Here is a 6,745-nt window from a genome sequence, read left to right on the forward strand (position 1 = left end):
TTTAAGAAAAAAAAAAAAAGAAGAAGAAGAAAGCTTCCCAAACAAATTTATGTACAGAGTACTCATGTGCTCCTTCCTTCGTTTACAGAAGGAAGTCAGGAAAGTCCCTGGAGGAGGAGAAAAATAATTCATCAAGTCAGTGGGTGGGGCAAATTAAAATATACCTGCTTCTGTGGTTCAGGTTCAGCTGTGCCAGTCTGGAAAGTGTGCTTCTTGCTGGAAGTGAAAGTAAGGGATGGGGAGGTGTGTGGTGTGGCTTGCAGACTGGGAAATGGAAATCAGGTTTGCATCACCACTGTGCAAAGTGCTGCCAAGTCCTCCATCTTTTTTGAGCCTCATAGCCCATCCCATTGCACAGATGAGAATACTGAAGTTCTGGAAGGTAAAGGCACATGGCCTAGGTCATGCAGGGATTAAGGCAGAGGATCTAGGAAGATGGTCCAGTTCTTCTAAGACATGTTTTGGGTTCTTGCTTCTACCACACACATGAAAGGAGAGTGTATTTCTAGCCTGTGTTGACCCATTAGCTAAGCAAAGAGTATGAGATCATAGAGGTGACCGTCTATGAGGAGAGGGCATTGACTTCTACTCTCTGATCAGTCCAAAGCTGACTGAGTGCCAGTCAAAGGCCTTGCCCACAGCTGGGTGTGTATGGGGGACACAATGTGTAACAAAGGCTAACATTTATTAAACACTTGCTTTGTGCTAGTCACTGTTCTAAGTGGGTTCAATGTATCTAAATTACTCAAGCTTGAGATGACCTTGTGATGTGTTAATGTTGGTATTCCCATTTAACAGTTAAGGAAACCGAAGTAAGGAAACTGAAGTAAGCAGTAAAGCCTAGATTGGGAGTTGAGCAGTTTGACTCCATAGCTCCTAACGGTTGCACTGTCCTGCACCTGCTGCTGTATGGTGCATGTACAGGGACACCTGCACCTGGGTCATCTCTTCCAGTTGGGGGATTGAGAGGCTTCCTGGAGAAACAGGTGGTGCTGGTATTAGACGTTGAATTGTAGGGAAGGTGATATCAGAGAAGAATAGGAGATCACTGCAAAAGATGGATTATAGGAAGAGTAAGGCTTAAGGATGTTTTGTGGCAACCAGTCTGACTAGTGCTTCTATTCAATTGCTTCTTTTCTTTATATCACAGCTAAATCCCTTTAGGCTATGTGGAAAGATCTTTTATACCCAGCCTCTGCCCACCATTACTCCTCCCCAATGTCCGGCTTCATCTCTTACTACTTTCCCAAGCTGCGATTCCCCTCAGACACACTATGGACTAGCTGCTCTGTTGCACATGCTGTTCCCTCCACTGTGAAAGCTTCCAGTCCTTTCCTTTCATATCACCATGCTCTCCTATTTTTTAAACTTCACATAAAAAACTTTCCTGTATCTTTCTACCTCCAAGTTTGGGTGAGATGCTTATCTATGTTCTTCCCTTATCACACTTCATACTAGCCTATGATTGACTGTTTTCCCATCACTCCCATTAAACCATCAGCTCTAGGAGGGCAGGTCCTAGGTTATATACCTTCCCTGTTGCTGTAGCACCTAATAGAGACGATCACATAATGAACTCGTAATCAACATGTATTGAAATAAGCATCTAACATATTTTTTAAAGATTTTATTTATTTGTTTTCAGAGAGGGAAGGGAGGGGGGGAGAGAGAGAGAGAGAAACATCAATGTGTGGTTGCTGGGGGCCATGGCCTGCAACCTAGGCATGTGCCCTGACTGGGAATCGAACCTGCGATGCTTGGTTCGCAGCCCGCGCTCAATCCACTGAGCTACACCAGCCAGGGCACATCTAACATATTTTCAAAGAATCCCAGCAAAGAATGATTTTTATGGCCCTTGGTTACCCATTTGTAGTTAACAAATCTAGTAAGAAACTTTTCCTTGAGACTAACCTAAGTCTTTGCTGTTGTAACTTTTAAATACATAATCACGCTTAATACCTGATCATCCTAAAGGGATTTACAAATGCATTCTTACCTTTGTATTTCTTTTTAAGAAAATTTGTGTGGTTGATCAAACCAGGATCTTAAAAGTGGTAAATGTATGGGCTCAAATGAAGTGTTAGATATTATCATCCATGATATAAAAGGGCCTCGAAAGATGGTGAATACTAAAAACACCAGATTGGGGATCTGGAGACCTGGGTTTTAGATTCCATATTCTGTGAGCCTGAGAACTCTATCAGATTGTCTCCCACTCTAATGTGACTGGCTACTGCCAAACATGATAACTAAGCTTGTTATAATTATGTTTAAAGTAAGTGTCAGTGGATTCTGTGTTTGTGCCTGGGGAATATCCTTTGGGAAGAGAATAAGAGTTTTAGGTCATGGACCTAATGACATATCTTTGAGATAACTGTAGATGTAGGTTTACATGTAGTTGTAAGTTTTCCACAAGGTAACATTTTGTATAAGTATAGTATGTCATAACCAAAACATTTTCAGATTCCATAACTTTTATTATATGCACTCATTTGTATATGTATGTCTTTAGTTCTGTGCAGTTAATCACATGCAGGTTCATGAGAGCATCACCACAGTCAAGATGACAGAAAAGCTCTCTCACAAAGAATCCTCACAAGGATTCCTCATGCTATGTTTTGTAGTCAGTCACAGCTACCAGCCTCCATCTCCTCTTCCCTTAGCCCTTGGCAACCACTATTGCTCTTGAAATTGATAATTATGTTATTTTACAAATGTTATATAAATGGAATCATACAGTCTGTAGCCTTTTGAGGTTGGATTTTTTCACTTGGCATGGGTTCAGTTGAGGTTTATCCAGATTATGACATGACTAATAGTTCATTTCTTTTGATTGCTGGTATGGATGTACCACAGTTTGCTTAGCCATTGAAGGACATTTGGGTTATTTCCAGTTTTGAGTTATTATGAACAAAGCTGCTATGAATATGGTATACAGATTTTGTGTGAACATGTCTTCATTTCTCTGGTATAAAAACCCCAAGAGTTGGAATTTCTGAGTCATATGGAGGCACCGGAGCAGTTTTGCAGATTGCTACCATGTCCTTATCTAGAGTGGTTGTATCATCGTACTTCCCACCAGCAATGTGTGGAAGAGCCAACATCCTCTCTGCATCCTCTCTCCAGCATCAGTGTTATTACTATTTTTTTAAATTAGCCATTTTTGTAGGTGGATAGTGATGCCTAACTGTGGCTTTAATTTGCATTTTACTAATGGCTAACAGTATTAGACATCTTTTCACACACTTATTTATCTACCATCTGTATAACCTCTCTGGTGATACAGATATCTATTTCAACTGCTACAAGGTACTTTTTGCTTCCTTCTTGATTCTCAGTGGATTCCAAGGTGAAAGTAAGTAGCTTACAAATAAATCATGAGTTACTGCACTTGAGTGTCAACTGTATGCAAGATAATGTTCTGGGTATTAGGGGATAAAGCAGTGAAGAGAACAGACACAAATCTCTGCTTCCATGAAGCTTATATTCAAGTGAGGGAGATGGCCAGTAAATACAATAAATAAGTTAAATTCATAGCATATTAGATGGTCTTAGTGCTTTAGGGGAAAAAACAGAAAAGGGAGATTGAGCGTTAATCCTAGTCATAATTTAAAATAGGATGGTCAGAAAAGGCCACCTTTTCAGAGAGGAGACATTTGAGTGAAGACCTGAAGTGGAGGAAAGCCTTTCAGGTATCTGGTAGGAGACTGCTTCTGGCCTTGATGTGGGTGTGTTCTAGGAGCATCAGGGTAGCCAGGGTGGTGGGAACAGTGAGGAAGAGAGTGGGGGCTATGAGGTCAAAGCAGTATCACAGGAGGCTGATCATGAAGGGCCTTTAGGAATGGGTGGAATTTGGCGTCTTTTTCTGGGAGGTGGGGAGTGTCTGGAAGGTGTAGGCAGAAGGGTGGTAAGTTCTGATTTCACTGCAAAAGGATCATCCTGGCTGCTGGATTGAGAGTAGCTCTAGGAAAAGGGTGGAATTGGGGAGACCACTGCAGCAATCCACAAAAAATGGTGAATTCTGGATAAATTTTGATGTAGAGCAGACATAATTTCGTAACAAGCTGGATGTGAGGTGAGAGAGAAAGAGAAAAGTCTGGATCCAAGGTTCTTGGTTAGAACGTTGGAAAGACAGGAATGCCATTAGTGGGGATAGGAAAGGAAGCTTGAGAGCTCTGATCAAGACATGTACCATTTACGGTGACTTTTAGATGGCCAGGTGGAGATGACATGTTGAGGAGGCAGCTGGATGAGTCTGGGGTCCCAGGGAGAGGCCTGAGTGAAATATTAATTTGAGAATCTCTTTTGACACAGTGCTTATCACATAGTGCTCCAAAGTGGAGGCTCCTCAATCACAGGTCCTGAGTTCCTTAATTCTAAATCCTTGGGGCCAGGTTTTAGAAAAGCATTAAGCTGAACCATATGAAATTACCATTATCTGACCATTTTTTACCTACAATAATAAATTCACATGGTTCACCCTAATAATACACTCTATATGCCTTATATTACATAATACTCCCAGTAGGCCCAGAAAAGCACCCTATTATTAAACACAGAAATATTTCTGCAGCCTGGCATACTCATACTCAGTGGAATAGATAAGGACCACACACACACCTGCGCACAAACACACACGCCCTTTCAAGTCAGTTTTGTTGTCAAAGGAGTCATAATAGCTTTCAGATTTGTATAGCTTTTTGGACTTTGGATTGTGGATTTGTATTATCATCATTGGTGTTGTTATTATTATTTTACCATTTTGTGAGGCATCCAGAGAGTTGAAATAGACCAGAGAGTAGAAGGTACTGAGAGGCACATTTCAGCTCAGTTTTAAGACTATGTCAATGCTGTTCAATCATAAATCATGCCACTTCCAAAGGTGGCAGCTCTCTGTGCCATGAGCAAATTCAGGATCCGAACAACCATTTATTGGGGACATTTGGGAGGAAATCCAGTTTAAATTCAGAGATGTTTGGAGCTGACGTCTTTTACCTCTCTTGATCTCACTGAGATAGGATGAGTTGAAGTCATTTCTGCTCTTCAGGTGTCATTCTCTTCATCTGTAAAATGGAGCCAGTGGGTTGAACAGCGTGATTGCTGAGGATGCATCTGGCATTAATATTTTCAGGGTCTCTGCTTCTCTGTGTCTTCTCTTTGCCCACTGCTTGTCCCCCCACTCATCTCCACACATCTTTGTTTTCTGAGCCACCTCTTTTTCAGACTAAACCAAGGCAATTTCCCCATGAGTAGAGGGATTAGGATGGGCAGCTGGAATGTGGAAGCAGTTGTGTTCCTTATTGCTTCTCAAATTGGGAAAACAGTCATTTTTCAGTAATTACTTCTTGACATCTAAGCATGTTTTGCCTTGTGCAACATTCGCAGGCTTCCTGCAAGAGTGCTAATCCAGGGCGCAGCTCCATCTTCCTGGAATGGTGTTGATGGTTGCAGGGCCTCCCCTTCTAGCTGTCTTGCGAAATGAGCTATATATACTAATACAGCGTAAGAATTTTTCAGTGATTGACACACAGCCCTCTGAGGGACAACCTAAAAAATGCAACCATTTTGAATGGAAACCTTTCTAAAATATAGTTTACACTTTAAAAACTTTTTCTGTGAAGGGTCAGATAGTAAGTATTTTAGAATTTGTGAGCCAAGAGGCAAAGTTGAAGATATTTTGTAGGTACTTACATAACCATTTTAAAATGAAAAACCATTCTTTGTTTTTAGGCCAGACAAAAATAGGGCTGGCTGGATTTGGCCTGGCACTGTAGTTTCTGACTGCTGCCCTAAACCTTCTAGAAACAGGTATTAACATTTAGGAGTATTTCTTTCAATTTATTTTTCTATGCTTTTAATTTTGACTATTGTTGTAATCACCTTGTACATCCAATTATGATTTCTGCTCATCTTATTGAATAGTGGCATTTCAGGCATTTCATGAATTTTCATGAATAAAGATGTTAAAGACTGCATAAATCTTCTGTCAAATGGAAATATTGGAGTTCACATAGCACCTACTTAATACACATTTGGATTTGGATTGTTTCTTATTAGTTTATAAATTAAGCACAGAGGTGTTTTTTTTTGTTGTTGTTTGTTTTTATATTGTGAATCTTGCATGTAGTACCAGGAGGGGTATTCCTAGGACAGAGAATATGGACATATTTGAGGCTCTTCCTATGTAGAGGTGGTACCATGAATCACCCTATTTTTGCCAGGATTGGGTATTTTCCTAGCACAACATCATTTGCATCATTTAGTGAGATGCCAAAGCAGATTTCACTGCGTCTGAATAATTCTGTTTCCACAATGAACCTCACTATGTCTGTGCCTGTGTCCTCGGCAGCCATCGAATCACGAAGAACAATGTTACTCCTATGCTAAATTAGGCTTTTAGGATTACTCCTCTTTTTCTTCTTTCCTGATTATTCTTTCTCTCTGCTTTTCTTAGATCTAGCTGCCCTTTAGATATAGCTCAAGCAGGTTAGAACGCTCTCGTTCACTCCTAAGCATACAGCAAAAGGAGATTCTTGCAAGGAGATACATATAAGGGCCTTCAAAGTCATAACAGATGCCATGATAGCAAAAACCTGCATGCACATCCAACACCTGTCACCAGGAAAGTCAGGGAATAAAGTGTGGTGGAGCCACCCCATACACTTGTCTAAATGAAGGAGTAACAGCACTGCATCTCAATTTGGGTGAATCTTAGCCAGACAATATAAAGTGTAAAGGTAAGTTC

This window comes from Phyllostomus discolor, chromosome 3 (genome assembly GCF_004126475.2).
Source record: "Phyllostomus discolor isolate MPI-MPIP mPhyDis1 chromosome 3, mPhyDis1.pri.v3, whole genome shotgun sequence".
Taxonomy (NCBI): Eukaryota; Metazoa; Chordata; class Mammalia; order Chiroptera; family Phyllostomidae; genus Phyllostomus; species Phyllostomus discolor.